Source organism: Dama dama, chromosome 25 (genome assembly GCF_033118175.1).
Source record: "Dama dama isolate Ldn47 chromosome 25, ASM3311817v1, whole genome shotgun sequence".
Lineage (NCBI taxonomy): Eukaryota > Metazoa > Chordata > Mammalia > Artiodactyla > Cervidae > Dama > Dama dama.
In genome coordinates, this window is record NC_083705.1 from 12,588,898 (window position 1) to 12,616,301 (window position 27,404).

General features: G+C 38.2%; 1 protein-coding gene across 1 annotated transcript in view; it reads right to left on the bottom strand.

Annotated features, from left to right (window-relative positions):
* The window catches only part of UBTD2 (ubiquitin domain containing 2), a 58,771-nt gene that overhangs the window by 31,049 nt on the left and 318 nt on the right, over window positions 1–27,404 (bottom strand). The gene's annotated exons all lie outside the window — the stretch shown is intronic.

Consider the following 27,404-nt stretch of genomic DNA (forward strand, 5'->3'; position numbering starts at 1 on the left):
TTTGTGTTGATGAGCCTGCAATGCTTAAAGATGTGATTTGTATATTAATAACAGTCCAAAGAAGGGAGGGAGGGAATGGAGCTGTATAAGTAGCATTTTATATGCTACTGAAATCAAGTTAGTTTCAATTAGAACTGAAATATTATAAATTAAGATATTAATTATAATCCCCAGAGCAACCATTAGGAAAATGACTCAAAAATATATAGTAAAAAAATGAAAAAAGAATTAAAATGATACACTAGAAAATATCTAAGACAAAAGGCACTAATGGAAGAATGAAAGTTAAAAAGGAATAAGACATACAGCAATAAACAGCAAAATGGCAGGTATAAATCCTAAATTACTAATAATTACATTAAATATAAATATTAAGTATTCCAATCAAAGTGATAAAATTTGCAGAATGGACCAAAATACACAATCCAACTACATGCTATCTACAAAGGAGTCATTTTAGATTAAAAAACATATTTAAGTTGAAAGCAAAAAGATGAAAAAGATGTATCAAGCTGTCATCAAAAGTGGAATGGCTATATTTATATCAAACAAAATAGACTTTAAGACAAAACTTTTTACTAGAGACAAAGGACATAAATTGACCCAATAAATGGGTCAATTCACTGAGAAGACCTAACAAATTAAACACATATATGCACCTAACAACAGAGCCCTAGAATATATGAAGGAAATACTGACAGAACTAAGGAAGAAATAGTTCTACAATAATAGAAACTTCAATAGTCTATTTTCAATAATGGATAGCATATCTAGACAGAATACAGAATCAGAGGACTTAAACAACAATAGAAACCACTTAATTAAACCTAATATACAGGTAGACAGTTGACCCTTGAATAACATGGGTTTGAACTGCTCAGGTCTACATACACACAGATGGTTTTCAATAGTACTATATGGTCTGAGGCTGGCTGAAACCACAGATGTGGAGAAGTCACAGGTGCAGAGGATCAACTATAAGTTATACACAGATTAACCACAATTTGTTCAACACTTGTACATATATAGAACACTCCACCCAGACTAACAAGTTAGGCCACAAAACAAGTCTCAGTAAACTTTAGATGAAATCATACAACATATCTTCTCTGACCATAATGGAATAAAGTGAGGAATTAATAACAGAAAGAAAACTGGAACATCCACAAGTAAATGGAAATTAAACAACACACTCTTATACAACGAATAGACCAAGTAAGAAATCAAAAATAAAATGAGAAAATATATTAAGACTCTTTGTGACCCCGTGGACTGTAGCCCACCAGGCTCCTCCATCCATAGGATTCTCCAGGCAAGAATACTGGAGTGGGTTGCCATTTCCTTCTCCAAGGGATCTTCCCAACCCAGGGACCGAAACCAGGTCTCCTGCATTGCAGACAGACGCTTTAACCTCTGAGCCACCAGGGAAGCCCTCAAAAATAAAATGAGAAAATATATTAAGACAAATGAAAATAAAAACACAAATAAAAAACTCATGGGATACAGCAAAAGCAGTGCTCAGAGGAAAATTTGGAACTCTAAACATCTACATTAAAATAGAAGACAGATCTTACTCAGTTACCCAAGTTTACACCTTAAGGAACTAAAAACAGAAAAGCAAAGTAAACCCAAAGCCAGCAGAAAGAAGGTATAAATAAAGATTAGAGTGGAGATAAACAAAGGACAGCAAACAGATTTAACAAAACCAAATGCTAGTCCTTTTAAAAGATGATAAAATCAACAAACATTTAGCTAGACTTTTTTGTTCTGTTCTGTTCTTACAAAACAGAAGTTTCAAATAACTTCAAAGAAGTTATTTGAAACTTCTGTTATTTGCAAAAAGAGCAAATATTACTACTGATCTTACAGAAATAAAAAGAATATTAGATACTATTAATTGTTGTACACTAACAAATTAAATAATCTAGGTGAAATGAACAAGTTCCTAGAAACACAAAATTATTACAACTGGCTTAAGAAGAAACAGAAACTCCCAACAGACTTATACCAAGAGATTGAATCATTAAGCAAAATCTTTCCAACAAAGAAAAGCCCAGGACCAGATGGCTTCACTGGGGCATTTTACCAAACATTTAAAGAAGAATTAACACCAACTCTCAAATGCTTCCAAAAAAATAGAACAGGAAGGAACACTTTCTAACTCATTCTATAAAGCCATCATTCCCTAACCAAAATGAGACAAATATAAAAACACTACAGACCAATATCTCTTAAGAAGATAAATGCAAAAATGCTCAATATAATTCTTGCAAACTGAATCCAACAGTATACTAAAAAGATTATGCACCAAGACCAAGTGGGATTTACCCCAGGAATGCAAGACTGATTCAGCATAAGAAAATCAAAATAATATGCCATATTAATAAAACAAAGGAAAAAAAACCCACAATCATCTCCACGACTGCAGAAAAAGGACATGACAAAACCCAACATTCTTTCATGATAAAAACATGTAAAGCTAGGAATAAAGAGTAAATTTTATGACATGATAAAGGGTCTTTATGAAAAACTCACAGCTAACATCACACTCAATGAAAGCACACACTGAAAGCACCCCCCCGCCCCACAGCAAGATCAAGAAGACAAGCTAAGACATTCTATCGCTGCTGTGAGAGAGAGAGAGACAGAGATCATCTAAGTACCGGGGCTTCATCACACAGCCAGGCAAAAAAAGTTAACTATTCTTTGGGAACTTAAAACTTTTTATTTCAGTCATGGTAAACTACATAAGAGAATGTACAAAAGCATCATTTAAACATCTGCAATGATGACAATCATTAATTATCTGCACTACATACAATGGAAAGAAACTAGCCTTATTTCAAACAAGGAATTCTACGAGACATTAAAAATCTTACAGCATAGTTATCACTGTGCAAGATGGTAGAACTATAAAGTAATGAGACTGTATTCCAAAGGTGTGCAAGCGCGAGTGCTCATCTGTGTCTGACTCTGCGACCCCAGGGACTGTAGCCTGCCAGGCTCTTCTGTCCATGGAACCGTCCAGGCAAGAATACTGGAGTGGGTTGCCATTTCCTATTCCAGGGGATCTTCCCAACCCAGGGATTGAACTCACCTCTCTTATATCTCCTGAATTGGCTGATGGATTCTTTACCAACTGCGTCACCTGGGAAACCACATACCAAACACAACACCTAAATCAAGTTATGTATAATCACTATGTATTTATACAGATGTATTCTGAGTAGGTACATGTTGATGAGTCACTGTAAGGCCAAAAAATAGACTGAAAGGTATAATATCCCTACTGGAGAACCAAATACTCACTATACATAGGAAGTCCTACAAACAGAAAAAGAAAGGAAAGCAGACAGACATGTATGCTCAGCTCATTAGTACAAAAGAAAATAGAAGGATAAATCAGAAATCAGTCATACTGGTTACTTACAGAGGGTGGGTGAGAAGGGAATGGAAACGATGGAAGGATGGGTGAGAGGCAGTAATGAGTAAGGGTTATGCTTCTAAGCAGACCTTTTTGCCTGGCTCTGACCTTCAGAACTGTGTTGCCATCACACAGCTTGTCAGGTGGCGCAAACAGTGAAGACTCTCCCTGCGAAGCAGGAGACCTGGGCTTGATCTCTGGGCTGGGAAGACCCCCTGGAGAACGACATGACCCACTCCAGTATTTTGCCTGGAGAATTCCATGGACAGAGGAGCCTGGTGGGCTACAGTCCATGGGGTCTCAAAGGGTCAGACACGACTGAGAGACTAATACTACCATCACACATACTCAAATAAGCAAACAAAATCAAAAAGGGGGAAAACTAAAAAAAAAACACAACTAGAAACAAATGAACTGTATTTCAAAGGATTAACAAACTACATTAAAAGGGCATGTACCTAACATTTGAACACAGTATTTTTTTTTTTAGTAATTTTACCCTCAGGCTACAGATATAAAGAACTGTAAATGAATACTGAACTCGAGTTAGTAGTTTTCTTTTCACAATGAAATAAATTAGTGATTCCAAATGATTTTATGTGTATCCTCAGATTGAGTAAATAAGTAAATATACTGTAGAAATTAGGTGTCACATTTCTTCACTTTTAGAAAGAGAATTGTAAATATATGAACAGGCAAAATCTAGAATAAATCTTGTATTAGTACTATTAGACTTGAATGAGAGCTATCAGTATGAACCTCATTTTTAATATATAAAAATATATAGATGCATGGCCCTGATGGCTCAGCTGGTAAAGAATCCACCTGCAATGTGGGAGACCTGGGTTCGATCCCTGGGTTGGGAAGATCCCCTGGAGAACGGAAAGGCTTCTTTCCCTTCTGGCCCTACTTCTTCCAGTACTCTGGCCTGGAGAATTCCATGGACTGTATAGTCCATGGGGTCACAAAGAGTCAGACACAACTGAGACTTTCACTCACTTATGTATATATCATATATATCCATATCTTCTATATAGCTTAGGGCTATATAGGAGATGTATGTATCCAAGCTCTTTCCACTTAAGACGACCTACAGGAAATGTTATTCCAACACCATCAAACACACCTGGAGTCTAGATTTTTCCTTCTGAATAGCATTCTACACTAAAAGGAACTAGGGGTCCCTAGCTGAGTTCAGGACTCTGACAGGTAAAATATAATATGAACCTGGAACAACTTGTTATGCCAGAAACAAAGAACTGTTCAAAGAATAACAAAGTCATGTCAAAAGAACACAGAGATCAGCTTAGAGGAGCTCCCACTGGCCAATGTGGTACATCAACATAAATAACAATAGCAACAGATTATACCCCCATGGAAAAAACACAGAAAACCATGAATCCATACCAATATAAATAAGCAAACAAATAGTTGAGATGAGAGAGCTCTTTCTTACATTAAAATGCTGATCAATAAATATAAAAGAAATGGTGAAATTAGAAAAATCACCATTTGCAAATCACCATAATTATTTCAGGCAAGAACTACCAATGGATGCTAAAACTACTGCCTGTTTGATAACAAAAAAAATATTTACATAGAACCAATCTTCATACTAAATACTTATTATTTGCAGAGGAAAAAATAATAACTTTGCAGGGAAGAAACATGGTTTGGCACCATACGTGATTAAAGTTAACATCACCAATAACAGGAAAAAAAGACATTATATGACTCTTGACATAATACACTAAGGACACAATCTCACTTTCGTGGTATGCTTGCCCAGACTACATAATCATGGAGGAACCTATGCATGAGAAAACATCAGACAAAGTGCAACTGATGAACACTCTGCAAAATAACTAGCATATACTTTTCAAAATGCCAAGGTCACAAAAGACAAAAAGTCTCCAGAACTGTACTAGATTAAAGCAGGCTAAAGAGATATAACAACATAATGCATGATCCTAGATGATTTTCTCAGAATATTAATGAAGACAATGATGAAATCTGAATAAAAACTGTAAATATTAATATTATATCAATATTCATTTCTTGATTTTGATTACTGAATTGTGGGTAGGTGAGAGAAAGTGCTTATTCTTAGGAAACACACACTAAAGTATTTCAGGGTAAAAGGGTTTATTGTGTGCAACTTTATCTAATGGCTCAAGAATATTTAAGTATTTACATACATGTACGTATATATAAAGGACTTCCCTGGTGGCTCAGTGGTAAAGAATCTGCCTGCCAAAGCAGGAGCCATGGTTTCAATCCCTGGGTTGGGAACAACCCCTGGGGAAAGAAATGGCAACCCACTCTAGTATACTTGCCTGGGAAACCTGCCAGACTACAGTCCATGGGGTGCAAAGAGTCAGACACAACCTAGTGAACAAACAACAACAACAATAGATACATATAAAGAAAATATAATGAAGCAGATGTGATAAAATATTAACATTTGGGGAAACCAGAATGAAGAGTATCAGAACTTCTTTGTCCTGTTTCTGCAACTTTTCCATATGTTTGATGTTATTCTGAAATAAAGTTAAAAAAAAAAAAGGACCTTTGACCTTTTGATAATCCCTTGGATACAGGTTTGGATTTGGTAGAGCAGCCATGGTAACTAGGATCTCACACGTTCATGCTCAGTTGCTCAGTCAGGTCTGACCCTTAGCCACCCCGTGGACTACAGCCCGCCAAGCTAATTCAGACCTCACTTAGCCCCAAAGACACAGGACACCTAACGGTGCTGATTGAGTCTAGAGAGAACTAGATCCTCTGAGACTTTACTTGACCAACTCAAAGATTCTTCAGGAAAAGGAAAGTTCCTATAAGCATTTAGAAAACCCTGCAGGGAAGGATTCCTACTACTCTAACCATTACGTTACTGGTGAAGGTAGCAGTTTGCCAAAAATGTTGCTTTTCTCAGAAAAAATAATAGTCAACAGAGAATGCATACTGTCGCGGTCCAGCCACTGCGCACCGTGCCCTCTGTATACAGTCCCTCTCAATCTTCTCAATAGCTCTAGTGGAGTCTCCATCTTAACATGAAGAAACAACTTAGGCAGGGAGGAGGATAAGGGAGACTACAGTAATAATATCTCATAGGATTGTTATGAAGATTTATTGGGGTAATATTTCTCACACAATTACAACCGTTTCTGGAACATAAAACACTATACCTGTGTCTGTGAGATGAATAACAATAATAAATCCCAAAGATCATACAGCTAAATGGTACAGCTGGGATTCAAACCTAGACAAACTCCAAGGTTTATATTGGCACCCCACTCCAGTACTCTTGCACCCCACTCCAGTACTCTTGCCTGGAAAGTCCCATGGATGGAGGAGCCTGGTGGGCTGCAGTCCATGGGGTCACAAAGAGTCGGACATGACTGAGCAACTTCGCTTTCACTTTTCACTTTCATGCATTGGAGAAGGAAATGGCAACCCACTCGTGTTCTTGCCTGCAAAGTCCCATGGACAGAGAAGCCTGGAAAGCTACCGTCTATGGGGTCGCACAGAGTCAGGCACAACTGAAGTGACGTAGCAGCAGCAGGACTATACTGCCTCATGGCTTTAAGAATTACTAAAATAAATGTTCAAGCTGGTCTCAGACTTTCACCTACAGAGTAAAACTACATGATCAATCCATCTCTAAGGTCTTGGGCGTCCATGAGGTTTCAAAGGCGTGAACCAGTGCTTAAGACAGCATAGCAAGTCGACACTGAACTGAAGTGCCCAAATAATACACTATTTCCTAATCAGCATATACCAATTACCAAAAGCAGGTTGGTACCTGTTCCAAGCCCATTTCCAAAATTAGTACTAAGTGTTTCGTGAGAAAAGACATCAGCAGTTCACACAACTCTTTATTCAAGATTGTTCCCCTCTTCAATCTGAAAAGTTTCCTTTGCTTAATGTTTATAAGAGCCTGGCAAAAGTATGGGTAAACACACTTCACTTGAAATTGTGTTCATTTGCAAAGTCCTTCTCCTTGAATAGGTTTCCAAGTGTACTCAAAGCACTCATGCTTCTAAGAATATATAAGAACACAACAGTGGGTGCAACAGAGCCATAATGATATTTTGGCTTATCCAAGATTTTGCCACAAAAACCATAAAGCAGAACTGGAGTTTAAACATTAATTCTATCAACGTATAAAGAAAATAATACTCAAAGTAACAGAAAAACTACTAGAAAATGTATTGCCTCTGGGTTAGATTCATGGGAAAATGGATATTATCTTGGATGTCATTTCATCCTTTTAAAACTGCATCTGTGGCTATCACCATTACAAAATCCCAAGCTTTACTTTCATCTTATTTAACTGAACTGCTCAGAAGGAAGTACTGTCAACAACAGAAAAGAAATACTATATTCTTGCAAATGCCCCTACAAGAGACTTGAGAAACTTGCCCAGTTATACCAGAGTATTCCTTTGCTACAGTTTACACTGCATCTCCTCATATTACATTCCCAGTACATCCCAAGACTTAAATTCATAGTCACTATGGAGAACAATATGGAGGTTCCTGAAAAAAACTAAAAACAGAACTACCATATGACCCAGCAAATCCCACTTTTGGGCATATACCCAGAGAAAATCATAATTCAAAAAGATACATGCACCCAATGTTTACTGCAGCACTATTTACAATAGCCAGGACATGGAAGCAACCTAGATGTCCATTAACAGAGGAATGGATGAAGAAGATGTGGTACATATATACAATGGGATATTACTCAACCATAAGAAGGAATGAAATTTGCCATTTGCAGAGACATAGATGGACCTACAAACTGTCATACAGACTAAAGTAAGTCAGAAAGAGAAAAACTAATATCACATAATATCACTTATATGTGGAATCTAGAAAAATGATACAATGAGCTTATTTGTAAATCGGAAATAAAGGCAGTGATGTAGAGAAAAAAAGAGAATGCATGGATACCAAGGGGAGTAGGGGGTTTAAACTGGGAGATTGGGACTGCCATGTAGACTGCTATGCACAAAATAGAAAAGCAGTGAGAACTGACTGCAGAGCAGAGGGAACTCTACTCAATGCTCTGTGAAGACCTCCACGGGAAGGAAACCCAAGAGAAGGGGTGTGTGCACACATGTGGCGGGCTGACTGCAGTGTCCGCAGAGACTAACAGCACTGTAGAGCAACTACACGCCAATGAAAATCTTTTTCAAAAAAGTCCTTGGATGTGCATCTCTCACATCCTTGTGATGACTCTACTAAATCCTCACTTTTAAAACAGCAAGCTCAATTTTAGAAAAAATACTGACAATCCTCCCTAAATGAAAAGCTAACGACATTCTCATTTTAACCCAAAGCTAAAACATCAATACAGTTAAACACCAGAAGTTGTAGCTGACCTCAAGAAGCACGTCACAATTTCTCTAAACATGTATGAGACCATTTTTATTTCACTCTCTCTTTTGGACTCATAGCCATATACTCTGAGTCTGACACAATATACAGCAAAATATTTACCTTAGGTCATAAATTTTTTTTCTTAGATATGCTTTTTGACACTTAAAATTTTTTCAGTTTTTAAAAAGATTTAATTATGACCACAAATTAGCAATGTTATAAGTAGCTTTTAGATTGTGTCTGGAGTAAATTTAAAGATATTGTTAATCAATACTTAACTATATTAAAATTGTATAGCATTTCCTCTCAAGATTTTATTACAAAAATAACTTGCCAATGATTTTTATACTTCCTATTATTATTATTTATTTACTTATTTCTTTGGCTGCATCGGGTCTTAAGTTTGGCACTTGGGATCTTTGGTCTTCGTTGCAGCAGGCAGGATCTTAGTTACAGCAGGCGGCTCTCTTTCTTGCAGCATGTGGGATCTCTTGTTCCCTGACCAGGGATCAAACCCAGGCGCCCTGCATGTGGGAGCCTGGAGTCTTAGCCATTGGACCACCAGGGAAGTCCCATATACTTCCTATTATTAAATCAGGACAACTTCTCAATGCAAATGGAAATTTACTCTACATCTAAATTTCCTTTAATCCTCCTCAATGTTTGATCTGAAAATGTCTTCTTTCCCCCTTTTTTGATAAACAGTGAAACTTTACTTTCATACACTTAAGACTTTCAGTATACATCCTTGTCCCAAATTGAAAAACCTACCTCTATCACTGAAATTAAGTTCTGTGTCTATTTATTATTCCCTCCTTAAAATGGTTAAGGATCATCTGTGACAGAAAAAACAAAAACTTTTACTCCAGTCATTTGCTTGCCCTATGCAGTTATGTTGTAATTTCTAGACAGTACATTTAGTGCTGGTATACAGAAAACGAAAATACAAACACACACAAAAATCTGTTTTCTACCCCACAAGGGATTCAATACAAAAAAGATAGTCTCCTTCTTGCTTCTAGGAGTATTTATTACATTTTATTACAGGTAAACAATTTTCCCCATTCTCAAAACTCCTGTTATAGCTTAAATGTCTTATTCAATATTCATTCCAGAAATACTGGGCATCATTTTATTGTTTTCTCAAGTTTCTTACGTCCTACTTGTTATATGTAGTGACACACCTCAATTTTTCACTTCATAATTATGAGGGATTAAAGGGCATATAAACTATTCTGAGTCATTTGGGAAGAGAGACATATTCACACAAGATGCAATCATCACAAACTAAGAACCAAAAGAGCCAAATTCACAGAAGGGTTTGTTCAACAGGCACTGTGTGTTACTTTTTGGCAACAAAACAATGATCAAAGGCACAAAGCTTTTTAATCACCACCAAGTTAAAATTTTTATTTCCAGGGTAACTGAAGTCCAAGGCAAATTGGTGACTGTCAGAAAAAGCACAGGCTGTGATAGTGAAGCTGTATTACTGGATCACAGGTCGCCCTCCCCACTTCTAAATGGGACACTCCTGGTGGTAGATGGCCTCAGTTCCTTTTATCAGCTATAAAACCATGTGTGTGAGTTCAGTCACCCAGGAGTGTCCAGCTCTTTCAGACTCCCTGGACTACAGCCTGCCAGGCTCCTCTGTCCACAGGGATTCTCCAGGTAAGAACACTGGAATGGGTTGCCATGCCCTCCTCCAGGGGATCTTCCCAATCCAGGCATCGAACCCAAGTCTCCTGTATCTCCCGCATTGCAGGCGGATTCTTTACCGCTGAGCCACCGGAGCTTCCCAAGAGGTGGTTCCAAGTGTCCATACACTGATATTATAAGTACAGATAGTCATTAACATATGGGTTCCAATCCTCATCCTTAAATTGCTGGATATGCCAATCAGAATGAACTTTCATGACACCTCCTTCAACTCACCCCTCAGGAGAATCACCACTCTGATTTGAAATAGATAGATATTTTAATACTCCACTAATGGTGAGAGGAACCAGATATCAAAATTGCCAACATCCACTGGATCATCAAAAAAGGAAGAGAATTCCAGAAAAACACCTATTTCTGCTTTATTGACTATGCCAAAGCCTTTGACTGTGTGGATCACAATAAACTGTGGAAAATTCTCAAAGAGATGGGAATACCAAACCACCTGAACTGCCTCCTGAGAAACCTGTATGCAGGTCAGGAAGCAACAGTTAGAACTGGACATGGAACAACAGACTGCTTCCAAATCTGGAAAAGAGTGCGCCAAGGCTGTATATTGTCACCCTGCTTATTTAACTTATATGCAGAGTACATCATGAGAAACGCTGGGCTGGAAGAAGCACAAGCTGGAATCAAGATTGGCAGGAGAAATATAAACAACCTCAGATATGCAGATGTCACCACCCTTATAACAGAAAGTGAAAATTGAACTAAAAAGACTCTTGATGAAAGTTAAAGAGGAGAGTGAAAAAGTTGGCTTAAAGCTCAACATTCAGAAAACTAAGATCATGGCATCTGGTCCCATCACTTCATGGCAAATAGATGCGGAAAGAGTGGAAACAGTGGCTGACTTTATTTTTCTGGGCTCCAAAATCACTGCAGATGGTGACTGCAGCAATGAAATTAAAAGACACTTACTTTACATCCTTGGAAGGAAAGTTATGACCAACCTAGATAGCATATTAAAAAGCAGAGACATTACTTTGCCACCAAAGGTCCATCTAGTCAAGGCTATGGTTTTTCCAGTGGTCATGTATGGATGTGAGAGTTGGACTGTGAAGAAAGCTGAGTGCCAAAGAATTGATGCTTTTGAACTGCGGTGTTGGAGAAGACTCCTGAGAGTCCCTTGGACTGCAAGGAGATCCAACCAGTCCATCCTAAAGGAGATCAGTCCTGGGTGTTCATTGGAAGGACTGATGCTAAAAGCTGAAATTCCAATACTTTGGCCACCTCATGCGAAGAGTTGACTCATTGGAAAAGACCCTGATGCTGGGAGGGATTGGGGGCAGGAGGAGAAGGGGACGATAGAGGACGAGATGGCTGGTTGGCATCACCGACTTGTTGGACATGGGTTTGAGTAAAATCCAGGAGTTGGTGATGGATAGGGAGGCCTGGCGTGCTTCGATTCACGGGGTCGCAAAGAGTTGAACACGACTGACCGACTGAACCAAACTGAACTAAATGGTGATTTAAGGTCACAGGCCTAGAAAGACTTCATTATGCTTTCTCTAAATTAGACGAAGTCTTCTTTTTCTTGTACTTTAAGGACCTCAAGGAAACCGGTTTCCCCACAAAGCTCAACTGCTAAATTCAAGTCAAGCTTAAATAAAACTGAATATTAAGCTGAAAACATTCAGTCTGGGATAGCAAGCAGAGGTAATGATGAAAAAGAAGATAACTGAGTAAATGGGCATAAAGAATTTTAGAAAATATGATCACTTTTTTCCATTTGATCCTGTTAGATAATTAAGATTTTAGTTTGAAACTTCTATCTTGTGAGATGCAATATAATTTGTTGACCAAAATCAAAGACAATTACTCATTTTTTACTGCTGCCATCTCCATTTTGGAGTATGAACATAAGAGTCCTTAAGAACCATGTTTCATTAACTTCCCTCAACTATGTTTACTGCCATGAAAGAAAACACTCACACATACACTTCTGCTGCAAGGAAAGAAGAGTCAACCAAACCCTCACTATCGTCGGAGAGAATACTGAATTAGAAAACAGAAGACAAAACTTACAGTTTGGGCTACTCTTTTTATTCCTTAATCCGATTAAAACTTCCCTGTGCCTCAGTTTTCTCTACTTTTTTTTTTTTTTAATTGTTATATTTCTTTAATCTCCTTTTTTTTTTTTTTTTTTAATTAGTTGGAGGCTAATTACTTCACAACATTTCAGTGGGTTTTGTCATACATTGACATGAATCAGCCATGGAAGTTTTCTCTCTTCTAAAATGTCAATATTAATATCAGACTTCCTCAAAGTCAAAGCTTCCTTGTAAGAATCAAGAAAATGTATATGAAGATTTTTAAAAAAACAAAATTACAAAAAAGAATGTATTGAAATCATGGTTCTTCTTGCGTAGTTGTTGTCTCTGTAAACCTTAAACCATTGAAAAGCCATTATTTTAATGACTTCAATAAGATCCACTCATTCAACATTATGAACCTACAACCTATAAGCCCCTGTGCTAGACCCTGTTGAGATACATACATACAAGTACGTCACACAGTATACTCAATGCAAGTTTGCTGTGCAAATAACATAGTCAGGAAGGGAGATTTTATAGGTAAAAAATAGGGCCCAGTGGTTAAGAACCGCCCGTGCGATGCCGGTGGGACACCATTCCATCCACGGTCGGGAAGACCGCACATGGTGTGCAGCAACTGAGCCCTGCGCCTCCAGCACTAGCTGACACTTAGAGCCCATGAGGCGCAACAACTGAATCCAGCACGCCTGCCGTCTGTGCTCTGCAACGAGCTGCCCTCCGCTCACCACAGCTAGAGAAAGTCTGTGTGCAGCAATGAAGACCCATGACAGTCAAAAATAAAAAGATAAATCTAAAAATTTAGCACAAAAAGTTGTTTGCATTGCTAAAACAAGTATTTGCACCGCTAAATATCTGATAATATCAGGCATGTGTTACAAATTATACATGTTATGAAGTTATATTTTCATTAATGACTATCTCCACCCCAAACACAATACTCTTTATTTACAGATTTTATATGGAGGAATGTGGCTCAGAAAGTAAATAAAGGAACTGAGGACCCTGGTGGGCTGCAGCCCATGGGATCGCAAGAGTCAGACATGACTCAGCAACTAAACCATCAACACTACAACCCCAGTAATGACTGTAACTTTCTTTTGGCTTACCCAGTGGCTCAATGGTAAACAATTCACCTGTCATGCAGGACATACGGGTTCGATCCCTGGGTTGGGAAGATTCCGTGGAGAAGCGCGTGGCAACCCACTCCAGTATCCGTGCCTGGAGAACCCCTTGGACTGAGGAGCCTGGCAGGCTGCAGTCCGCAGAGGCAGACATGACTGAGGCAGGTGAGCATGAGCAAGCAGTGTGACAGCACTCTGTCTACCACCTGTGCCGGGCTCTGCTCTGCTCCAACACCTCCCAGAAGACCTGCTTCAAACCCCCAGCACCTAAAGTCAGACAAGTCTCACAAGGCATCTTCACGATTTCCTCTTCATATGATGCTTTACAGGCTGCACGCAAAACCTGGATTGCTGCTGCATTCAATGTAAGCACAGAATCAGCTCAAGAACAGCCTAACACCCACTGGGCTGGGTGGCTTTAAATACAATTAACCCTCTTTTCATATTCAAAGCAATTCAAATCACCACTAAGTTTGTGAAGTATGACAGAATAATACACAAATAAACACAAAATAAGTGGGGAGATTTTAACAAGCAAATTAGATCACTCCCTCCCTTTTACCAAATAGCCAAAAAAGAATCTATCCCAGAATTATCATGAGGAAAGTCTCTAAAGATAACGGGAAATAATTGTACAACATTACAATAGTTTTTATTCCTATAAATTTCACCCCCAAAAGCAAATGAAATAACTAAAGCCAAGTAGAAAAAATTTTCATCCTACAAGTGATGAAACAACTATTCACTCATTATTTCACTTATTTATTCAATCACCAACTACTGAATGCACATGTACCAGGAACTATACAAGAAACTAGGCATACAGTAAAGAAGAATCAGAAAAGGCCCCAGACTTCAGAGCTTACAATATTGTGGGAGAAGAAAGAAATAAGTAAACAAATAATGTCCAAAAGCAGTATTAAAAAATGAGGGAGATCATCCTACTTTTAGGAACTGTAATAAAAGCACCACAAAGCAAATATTTATTTACATTAAAGCAAAGGCCCTAGGTGGGCTTCCCTCATAGTTCAGTTGGTAAAGAATCCACCTGCAATGCAGGAGACCCCAGTTCGATTCCTGGGGCAGGAAGATCAGCTGGAGAGGGGATAGGCTACCCACTCCAGTATTCTTGGGCTTCCCTTGTGGCTCAGCTGGTGAACAATCCGCTTGCAGTGTGGGAGACCTGGGTTCAATCCCTGGGTTGGGAAGATCCCCTGGAGAAAGGAAGGGGTACCCACTCCAGTATTCTGGCCTGGAGAATTCCATGGACTATATCAAGTCCATGGGGTCGCAAAACTTGGACACGACTGAGCAACTTTCTCTTCACTCTTTAATTACTAGATACAGAGATCCACTGACATCCCTTCTAGGATTCATCTCAATCTAGTCCCTTTTTCATAAGCAAGAGTCAGACTCTCACAAACATGGCAGACACCAGACCTCACCTATCAGGTCCTGCTCAGCATCTCTTCTGATTCTAGTTCCTCCTGCATAAGCCACAAACACAAGGTCTCATCCAACAACCCCTTTTCTATGACGCCCTCACTGTCTTGAACTTCCAAAGGTTAAATATAATACTAGATTGCCCCAACTGTAGGCAGAGGTGGAATATTTTATACCCAAGAGACAGGAAAGTGAAGCCATGTCAAAGACAGGGAGAAGCAAAGGCCTAACAGTGCCAAGGTGCACTTTCAGCTTCAAATGAACTGAGAGGTAAAGTTTACATCTTAAAGAATCAATTATCTTCACTTCCAGAGTGCATTCTAAGCCAAAAGTTGCTCCAGAAAAGAAAGTCCACCCTGAGGGCTTGTTCCTGACCCTTTTAATTCCTGGTGAAGGCAAATCAATTAGTGGGAGTAAGTGAACCAACTTCCAGATCTGTAACCAGATGGCAGTTAGTGGTATAGCTACAACAGACACCATCTCCTTCATCCCTTCACTATTTTTAATGTTTTATCTTGCCTTTGTTTTCTCTCAAAGCTAGCATCAAAATTAATTTGGATAGCACTGCATTTCTTTAAACTGTATAAACTTCTTAATACAGTACTATTCTTTCAGTAATCCTATGAAACTTCAAATATATAATACAATGCCCAACACAGTGCACCTATCCTGAGAGTAGATAAAAACTGACTGAAATTACATGTGTCAAGTAAAGATTGTTTCTAGAATCTAGTCACATGACTTTAAATTGGTCCCAAAAAACTCAAGAGACAGAAACAAACATTTGTTTCAGCATTCCAAAAATATAACTGTTTTGTAAAATATATTTTTGGTACTTTTTAAGAACCACACATCAAATGTTAAATTTCAAACATAAAGACCATCATGAAACATGTTAGCTTATGCTGCTGGGTCAAACTGATCTTGGAGTCATTGGAATGCTTCTCTTGTCTACTCTATGCATATATGAACTTACGGAAATTTTTGTAACTGTGTCACTGACTGGGAAAACCACAGTTCTGAATGTGCCTTTTATTAATACATGCACATACATGTTCACTCATGTAACACCGCTTTTGAACTGTGGTGTTGGAGAAGACTCTTGAGAGTCTCTTGGACAGAAAGGAGATCAAACCAGTCAATCCTAAATGAAATCAATCCTGAATATTCATTGGAAGGACTGATGCTGAAGCTCCAATACTTTGGCCACCTGATGCGAAGGGCTGACTCATTAGAAAAGTCCCTGATGCTAGGAAAGATTGAAGGCAGGAGAAGGGGATGACAGAGGACGAGATGGTTGGATGGCATCACCAACTCAACGGACGTGAGTCTGAGTAAGCTCCAGGAGATTATGATGGACAGGGAAGCCTGGCGTGCTGCAGTCCATGGGGTTGCAAAGACTCAGACACGACTGAGCAACTGAGGGAAGTGAACTGAGGGAGCTGAACTGAACTGACTGAGGGAACACACTGATACAGCACATAGATGTCTAGGTTTCATTAAATGTCAAAGCAATCTCATCTGTTCAGTAGGTGCTCTTATCATAAAATTAACTGAACAATACTCAGTGAAAATAAAACAAACTGTAATACTGTGTGACATGTTATCATTTGAGTTCTGAGTACAGCTGATAGTGTTAGTAAGTCAAACTTCTAAAAAATCTACAGAATTTTATGAGACTCTAAATCATTTATTTTTATTTTTTAGAGACTATATACAATCAAAAGAAAAAGAAATCAAATGCTGAGACTGATAAAAAGATCCAACTGTTTAAAATGCTGGAGCCTACTGATTTCATCCAACATGCTCATTTAAAGGTAGCAGATACAAAAAGCAGAAGTGGAACCAGAACTGAAGAATTTTGACTCCTAAATCTTTTTATTACACTATATGGTCTTATTTAACAAGGTTCTTGCTCTAGAATTAAGTGAACCTCCTATTAAGAAAGTTATCATTTTCTCCCTAAAACTGTTATAAAGTTAAAGATGTGCTTCACACAATTGTTAACTGAACCTAAAGTACTATGAGAAAACTGAAGTCACTGTCCCCAGGTACAGTGTAGCTTATGCTCTGAGGAGACAAGTAAATGTACAAAAATAACCAGGATAGATTTTCGGGAAAAAGGGAGGGGGGAGGTGGATCAAATGGTACAAACTTGCAGTTTTAAGAAGCACAAGTTACAAAGATCTAATGTTCAGTATGGTTACTGTTAATAATACAGTACTTTATACTTCAAAGTTGCTGAGGAGATCTTCAAGATTCTCACAACAAGAATGTGTTAATTATTTTGATTCTGGTAACTGTTTCACAATGTATATGCATGTTATATCATGACATTGTATACTATATATGTCAATAAATAGTTGTCAATTAGTCCTCAATAAAGTTGAGGGAAAGAAAGAGAGAGGAGAATAAGCACTGAAGAACAGTGCTACGATGTTCAGGATGGCAGGATTAATCCTGGGTGGAAAAGAAAAAGGCTCATACTTGTTCAGTGATAAAAGATTATCCCATTGTTGGAAGTTAAGACAGCAGAAAAGCAGCAGGAAAACCTTGGACTTTGGACCTACTATAGCCTAGGAAGTAAAGAATCACACACACTCTGTTAGACTGAGATCTACCTAGTCTCCAGTTACTCGTTCCCTGTGACACTTTTGTCACACAGACCACAAGCATGGAAACTACGTGAACAAATGCAACGAAGCAATCTGACCTTGCTCATATCTGCCAGTCAATTATAATAAACGCAAAAGCTATCTGAAGGGTTTCTTGTGATGTAAGAATTTAATCAGAAAGGCCCAAGAGTCACTAATTCATTACTTATTAAAGTTGTGAGCAAATGTATCACTAAGACTTCACATTCAAGTAAAATTTACATAAAATTATCCCCCACATGTAAATATTTCTTGTTCTCAGATAACTCCTTCAATAAAATTTTGTTCCTAAAAACTGAGCTATAATGGAAACTTATGCAAGTTTTACTGCAAACATGCAAAAGTATGGCATTACAACATCCAATGTATACTCAGCTATATTTAACCTCTCAGGTCAATATATGGAGTATATTCCAAACCCTCTTGCTGGCTGCAAGTCAAAGGACCTGATGCAAGATGGAATACATGCTTGACTGTTCTTGGTCAACACACATGCATCTTTAAGTACATGCGCGTTAGTAAAGTCTCAACCTATGGTTCTTGAACTACCAGTGAATCATGAGGAACTTGCTGGTAGCCCAGTACTGCCCGATAAGCAGAAGCAGAAAGCTGGGTAGGGATGGCGAGGGGTGGCGGGAAGAACCAGGTGCAGTGGTCCACCAAATGAAGATAAACCATTCAGGTGGTCTGCAGTAAGGAAAAATGAGAGAATCACTAAATCAGCAAATTGGTCATCATGCCCAATTAGTATGATCATATTGCTTACCAAAACCAACCTAATGCTCTCTTGCAACAAGAAGACTGTGTTTCAGTAAAAAATCACAAGAGAGATAACTAACTGATTAACATAAAAGCAAAAGTTCCTTACTACTGTTATTAACACCCAATAATTATTCTCACTGGAAGACTCACCTGGATATAGTACTACCAGCAAGGTGCTGCCAAAGCTTTGCATTTATAGTAAGAAAATCAGATTTAAAAATCCACTGATTAAAATTTCTCCCTAAGAAAGACAAGTATCATAGACTAGGGCTATCAAAAATCAAGGGAATGACAATTCCTATATTTCTAATGGCTTAAATCTTCTGTTCATACTATGTAACTCTAGACACTGATTCCTAAATATAAAATCAGAGATGAAAAAGACAGCTCATTTAATAGCCATAATAAGACTCTTCATTTAAAATGTCTTCCCAACATAAATTCCCAGATAATCTTATCTGGGAAAAAATTTCCACCCTCTACTTAGTAGAAAATTGAAAATGAGTGGGACAAGCGCAGTGGGAGGAAGCAAAGGAGGCAGGGGCTACCACATACCACAGCAGCTTTTAATGTAAACTGGGGTGCTTAATTCTTTTCTAAAGAAGATTCAGCTTGCCCATATGGCAGTATTTTCCAACTGCAGTTTCCCATCTAATTTCAGTTCTCATACCTACTGAACCTACCAAGCTACCCAAAGTACCACTGTATTTCCAACCTACATTTTTTTGCTGTATATTTTCCTTTTGGTTCTTTCCACACAACTCCATTCCTCCTAGTAAAATCAGCCCCTTTCTGCTTTACATCAAGTAAAGCTTCCTATTTCACAGTATGTCTCTCTCCAATTGGTATGAAATGTTATGCATCCTCTCATAAAGCCCCAGAGCTCACCAACCAAGAAAAACATGAAAGATTTTTACTTCTACTGTCACACGAGGGGTAAAACGAGGAGACTTAATCTTTAGTCCCAGTCATGTTCAATTTGCTTTTTTTTTTTTAAACCATAGGCACAGCCCCAAGAGAAGCAGCAAAAGAAAATTCAATGAACAACCTAGTGAGATGACAAGTGTAAGTAATACATGAAACACTGGAAATATATAAATAGATTTGCATGATATTCTTGAAGAAAGTAACTGATGTCTTGTAGAGAAAGTGTCTGTTCTGAAGTACACCAATTTCAAAGGGGCCGTTGGTATATTCTGGAGTTGGACGCCCAAGAAGTCTGTCTTATATTAGGATATGAGTACCAGACTACGACTAGAATTTCCACAACCACACTAGAATGAAAAGTTCAAATGCAATTAGATCTATCAGTTTCACAAACAGACCTGTTTCCCAGTAACTCAACAAAATTCAGTATACTAGGTACTCACTACAGTCAGGTCCTGAAAGGTGATTTCTCATTTCTCTACTTTGTGAAAATTTCATGACTCAATTCTTAGTACTTTCCTCCTCTTTTCACTTACTTATAGCCTTCATTCACTTTTACACCTTCAGTCAATTTCCCCAGCTGACTCCAAAATCCACATTCATAATCCTGAACATTTAGGAGTTCCATATCTAAACTTCAAAATGATGTCTCAACTTAAAAATTCTTCTGTCAATTAAACTAACATACTGAAAGGCTGCTTTCTCCAGATAGCTCTTTCTTATTCTCCAAAATCTGACATGCCACCTCAGTATTCTTGGTTTACCCAGGCTCACAAGTGAGATTATTTTCTATATCCCCACATCCAAAAAACCACCAACTCTTGCCATTTTTCCCCCTAATGTATTCCTCACTCCAGTCTCTTCCCACTGTAAGCAAACCTTTATCAATGCTTCTCGAACTTGAACGTGCATGGGAACTGTTGGGGAATACTATTAAAATGCAGATTCTGATTCAGCAGTTTACCGCTTGGGCCTGAGATTCTGCATTTCTAACATGCTCCCACCTGATGACAAGGCTGCTGGTTGAGGAACCACACCTTCTAGCAGCAGAGGTCACCTTGTGTTCCTTTATTCTCTCAGCACATGCACAATTTAGTCAGCGGTATTTTTTATCTGTTTAAATAGTGTTTTTTAGTTGTCTCATACATGCACATTTTATTATGCTTTCCTAAAAAAAGGATTCTGACATACTCAAGAAATAGGATAATGATTCCTTTTTTTGGAACAGCAGCAACCAATACAAAGTTGGGCATCCTGTGGGTTCTCAATGGTTGTTGATTGTAAAATGCTTCCCCAGAAAAGACAATACTCATCTCTTGATTAAGAAACTGAAAGGGGTTTATGGATCACCTGTCAAATTTTAAAAACAATTCCACTGCATATCAACCTTTTCATCAGATCTGACAGAGGAAATAAGCTTAAAACAGCTTTCTATTCATAGTTAAAGCAAATGTTAGCTATCAGATTTGTAAATTATTGGTTATAGATTTATTCTTTATCCATCAGTGATTAAAAATAAATTTAAAACTGAAACTATAAGCACAGGCAACAAAGGTACAAACAGATATACTGAACTTCAACAAACTTTTGTGAATCAAAAGACATCATCAGGACATGAAAAGACAACCTAGAGAATGGGAGAAAATATTTGCAAGTCATGTATCTTATCGTTGTTGTTCAGACGCTCAGTCATGTCCAACTCTTTGTGACCCCAAGGACCACAGCACACCAGGCTTCCCTGTTCTTCACCAACTCCTGGGGCTTACTTAAACTCATGTCCTTTGAGACAGTGATGCCATACAACCATCGCATCCTCTGTCATCCCCTTCTCCTCCTGCCTTCAATCTTTCCCATTATCAAGGCCTTTTCTAGTGAGTTGGCTCTTTGCATCAGGTGGCCAAAGTATTGAAGCTTCAGCATCAGTCCTTCCAAAGAATATTCAGGGCTGATTTCCTTTAGGATTGACTGGCTGATCTCTTTACAGTCCAAGGGACTCTCAAGAGCCTTCTCCAACACCACAGTTCAAAAGCATCAATTCTTTGGTGCTCCACCTTCTTTATGGTTCAACTCTCACATCCATACATGACTACTGGAAAAACCATAGCCTTGACTAGACGGACCTTTGTTGGCAAAGTAATGACTCTGCTTTTTAATATGCTGTCTAGGTTGGTCATAGCTTTTCTTCCAAGGAGTAAGTGTCTTTTAATTTCATGGCTGCAATCACCATCTGCAGTGATTTTGTTGTTTCTGTCACTGTTTCTGTTGTTTCCCCATCTATTTGCCATGAAGTGATGGGACCAGATGCCATGATCTTCGTTTTTTGAATGTTGAGTTTTAAGCCAATTTTTTCACTCTCCACTTTCACTTTCATCACGAGGCTCTTTAGTTCCTCTTCACTTTCTACCATAAGGGTGGTGTCATCTGCGTATCTGAGGTTATTGATATTTCTCCTGGCAATCTTGATTCCTGCTTGTTCTTCATCCAGCCCGGAATTTCGCATGATATACTCTGCATATAAGTTAAATAAGCAGGGTGACAATATACAGCCTTGACATACTCCTTTCCCAAACTGGAACCAGTCCGTTGTTCCATGTCTGGTTCTAACTGTAGCTTCTTGACCTGCACACAGGTTTCTCAGGAGGCAGGTAAGGTGGTCTAGTAATCCCATCTCTTTAAGAATTTTCCAGTTTGTTGTGATCCACATAGTCAAAGGCTGTGGCATAGTCAATGAAGCAGAAACAGATGTTTTTCTGGAATTCTCTTGCTCTTTCTATGATCCAACATTGGCATGGATGTTGGCAACTTGATTTCTGGTTCCTTTACCTTTTCTAAATTCAGTTTGAACATCCAGACGTTCTCAGTTCATGTACTGCTGAAGCCTAGCTTGGAGAATTTTGAGCATTATTTTGCTAGCACGTGAAATCGTGCAATTGTGCAGTAGTTTGCACATTCTTTGGCATTGCCCTTCTTTGGGATTGGAATGAAAACTCACCTCTTCCAGTCGTGTGGCCACTGCTGAGTTACCCAAATCTGCTGGTATATTGAGTGCAGCACTTTCACAGCATCATCTTTTAGGATTTGAAATAGTTCAGCTGGCATTCTACCACCTCTGCTAGCTTTGTTCATAGTGATGTTTCCTAAGGCCCACTTGACTTCGCATTCCAGGATGTATGGCTCTAGGTGAGTGATCACACCATTGTGGTTATCTGGGTCATTAAGATCTTTTGGTATAGTTCAACCGTGTATTCTTGCCATCTCTTTTAAACATCTGTTGTTTCTATACCGTATGTCCTTTATTCTGTCCATCTTTGAAGAGATTTCTCTAATTTTCTGATTTCTAATTTGCATGATTTCTCTAATTTTCTTGAAGAGCTCTCTAGTCTTTCCCATTCTATTGTTTTCCTCTATTTCTTTGCATTGATCACTTCGGAAGGTTTTCTTATCTCTCCGTGCAACTCTTTGGAATGCATGTATCTTGATAAGGGTTTAATATACAGAATAAGGGTTAATATACTCCTACAACTCAATAACAACAACAAAGACCAAACTCAATTAAAAACAAAAAGGCAAAGGACTTAAATAGATATTTCTATTAAAAGAAGATATTCGGAAAGGGGGATCGGGATGGGGAATACATGTAACTCCATGGCTGATTCATGTCAATGTATGACAAAACCCACTTCAATATTGTAAAGTAATTAGCCTCCAACTAATAAAAATAAATGAAAAAAAAAAATTAACATACAAGAAAAAATAAAAATAAATAAATAAAAGAAGATATTCAAATGCCAAATGAGCACATTAACATCACTATTACAAAATTCAAGCCAAAACCATAAGATGTCCCTTGCTTTACACCCACTATAAAAGCTATAATTTTTAAAATGGGAAATAACAAGCATTGGTGAAAATGTGAAGAAACTAGAACCCTTGTATGCTGCTAAAAGAAATGTAAAATGGTGCAACCACTGCGGGAAAATTTACCTCTAAGAAGTAAACATAGAATTAACATGATCTCTCAATTCCTAGGTTCTCCTAGATATATATCCCAAAGCATTGAAAACAGGGATTTACTCTCTGTACACTAAAGTTCATAGCTGCATTATTCACAATAGCCAAAAAGTGGAGACAATCCTAATGTCTCTCAACTGATGAAGGGATAATCAAAATATGGCATGTATACACAACAGAATATTACTCAGCTATAAAAAGGATTACTGATACTTGGTACAACAGGATAAACCTGTAAGACATGTTAAGTAAAATATACTACCAACAAAACAATAAATATTGTATGATTCTACTTATATGAGATATCTAGAATAGGCAAATTCAGAGACAAATCATAGATCAGAGGTTACTAGGAGTTAGGAGGAGAGGGGGGCAAAGATATTGCTTAATGGATCCAGAGTCTGTTTGGAGTGACGAAAACTCTCTAAATACCTAGTGATGATGGTTGCATGCTGTGGATATAATTAATGCCATTGAAGTATACACTTAAAAGTGGTTAAAATAACAAGTTTATACATATTTTACTAAAATTAAAAAAAATTAAACTAGAGGAAAAGTGGGAAAAGTCAGCATTTTTTTTTTATTTTAGCCCCAGTTTAAGCTCTGACTCTGCCATTTGGAAGCTCTGCCATGTTAAGCAAGTTATTTAATTTCTCCCAGCATCAATCCATCTATAAAATAGATACTATCCACCTCCCAGAGTTGTTGAAGACTAAGTGAGAACATAATCACAATACCTGTTACACAATAAATATTGGATTAAATGGGTAGCTATTATTACTCAAAAAGCATTGTTCTCATCAAGTAGGTGTTAAGGCTGCTATAAATGGATATCCGAAAGAACTCCATGATATTCTCAAGACACTCTGAAATAAAGAAGTCAGTGTTTGAGATTTCCCTGGCTGTCCAGTAGTTAAGAATTTGCACTTCCACCGCAAGGGTATTGGGTGGGTTTGATCGGTAGTTGGGAAACTAAAATCCCATATGCTGCACGCAGCAGCCAAAAAAACCAAACAAATCAATGTTCAGTATTCAGAGTTCTCCTCCTGTAAACCTAGAAACTGGTGACCACCTTGGTCAGTACTCTTGGGATATCACTGAAGCTACAAAATAAATGACATACCCAAAGGTGAGAACCTACTTAGCATTGATACATCACTACTTTCACTAAAGGATCAAAATATGAAAAGAAGGGAATTGGCTGTCTTCAATGAATTTCATTTTATTGTTTTTTTAATTGTATATTTCTTATTTTTAAAACTCATCAGAGATTTAATTACTTAGTAAATGCCATGGGCCACAGTCTTGTCTAGAGGACCTAAGTGCCAACCTCAGCATCACAATGTCATCATAAGGTGGAAAACTATACAAAATATGCTGTCTGAAAATGTCAAAACAGCTGGAAATTCTAGGAGTGTGGAAGCTTGTAGAGTATTGTTAAATAATCTTGCAATAAGTTCTATAATATAACTTTCTTGATTAAAATTAGGCATTTAAAAAATGGTCAAAATAGCTGAAACTCAAAAATTGAATTCTAGGCAAGGTATACCATAAGATACAGATACATAAGATAAGGTATACATAAGATACTGATTCCAAAACAATACATAACACAAATCTTACGACATTAATTAAGCCATTTCTATATTCTAAAAACTACAAAAATTTCCCAAATTTCTTCAAAGTACTGCACCTAGAATGGAAGTTATTCTCAATATACACATTTATTTGCATACTTAAGATTCAGAGGGAAAGGGAAAGTACAGTACCTCAAATGGCCCAAAAAGTTTTTTTAAGTCATTTTACCAAGTCTGCTGATATTCAGAAAGTGAAGCCATCCTAAAATGATGATGTTTGCACAACACTGTGGATGTAATTAAATCTGTCATGAAAATCTTAAATCTGTCATGAAAAACACTGGGAAACTGTGCTTTACTCCATGCTGAAAAAATATTTTTCATAGCCCAATATGTCCAGATTAAAACCACTACTGTATATCTGAAAAACGAAGGATCTGTGCCAACACCCTTAGGAAAAAGTCTTTCCCTTCCAAACAAAAATCTACTGTAGTAAGCTAGTAACTATTTAACAAGTTAACCTGAAACACTCACCTGGGCTAATTCCTTTAAACCACAATTAACGCTTTAACTTTCATGACAATAATGGAGAATAAAGGCCTCCACAAATTAAATTCTAGAAATAATCCTTTTATCCCACACAGCTCACTCCTTCACCCCAGTTACATCAGTGTCTTGCCTTCTCTCCAAAAATAAAACCAACATTTCACGACTTTTTTCCTAAACTTTACTCTGAAAAGGTAAAGCATAGCTTAAAATCCAGAGAACTCAGTTCTCAAAGAAGCTGACACTATAACTATCTAACTAGGTACCACTGGTAATAATAAACTACCAAAAGCTAATACTTCTTGCTTTTAAAAGCCCATGCTAATAACATCTGCTGGTCACAAGTCACACCACCAAAAGGCCTTAAAACCATAAATTAGTTCAAGTGCACTACCAACAAGAGAAAACGGTTCAATTAGAATATTAAAATGAGTGTGAAAAAACTACCTATAACAAGCACACTATCTATACTTACCAAAAAGTAATACTACCTGTATAGTTTGGTACCATTAATGATCACCTCACCCACAGGATTTTGACCCTCAATTTGATCTTAACCCAAGGTTATTTTAAATCATGCGCCTTTTATCTTCCTGCTTGGTTTTTACCGCAAATCTCATTGTTAACGTGCCACTGAGTAATTATGCTATGACTTGAAATGCACTACAAAGTACCACTTTCCGTGGACAATTTTTTTTCAAGATGCTTTGCTGAGCTCTCAGTTTGCCCAGGATTTAGTCATACAGGATGCCCGTACATTTTAATGAAGTAGCATGGCTAAACATCATGTAATCAGGACATTTATAAGTCAAAAGTTAGGCGTACATGGAGTTAATGACAGGCAAGCAACTGGTCCAAATGCTAGCATGTTAAGAAAAAGTTGTAAACCCACCCACCCAAACGATTTAGTTTAGGAACTTACACCCCACATTTTTGTGACATCTAACATAAGGTTGGAACAAAACCAACACTGTCATCTTTGCTATTTCTAATAGCTGTTTCTTTAACTAAAACATTTTGTCCTCTACACAAGCTATAGAATGGACCCAGTAAGAGGTCATATAACTAAAAGTAGAATTAACTGGATTACTCTTCTCCTATACTACAACATTGATTGAATTAAAATACCTCTCCTCAGCAAACATATTTACAATAAAGTTCAAGCGCATTCCGTTTCACAGAAACTTTTAAAGTACGGATCCTACTGGGGTAACAGCATTGGTACTTTTATCCTACATATTTTCCTTTACGTAAGATGGATAGGAATTTGACTAGCCCACCCCGACAGTGCACTGGCCCAATATCCCCAGGCTGGAGCAAGAAGCCACGTTTTACTCCGGCAGACCATTTCCCCACCCCTCGTTAAAATAATGCCTGTGGCCACTTGAGACTTCCCCAGCCGAGTTCCAGAAACTTGCAGGTTTAAATAGCCAAACTGGAACCAACCAGGGCAGCTGTCATCTGAAACTCAGGAAAGCGGAGACCAGCCAACTCTGCTGAACAAGGCCGGGTTCGGAGAGATGTGGCGGGGCCCGTCGGAGGGAATGCATTAAGCTCCCCTCCCCACCCCCCCACCCCCATCAGTTCGCTTTCCTGCAACCCCAGCGCCGCCATCCTGTTCCTGAATAATTAAACGGGCTGGAGAGAGAGCGACGGAGCCAGAGGCAGTTTCTGGTCCGAGTTTCCCCAGCCGAGGCGGTGGGGTCGAGAGGCCGTGGGCTACCTTCCCGGAGCGCGGAGTGCTTGTCTGAGGGCGGGGGGTGGTCAGGCGAAAAAGGG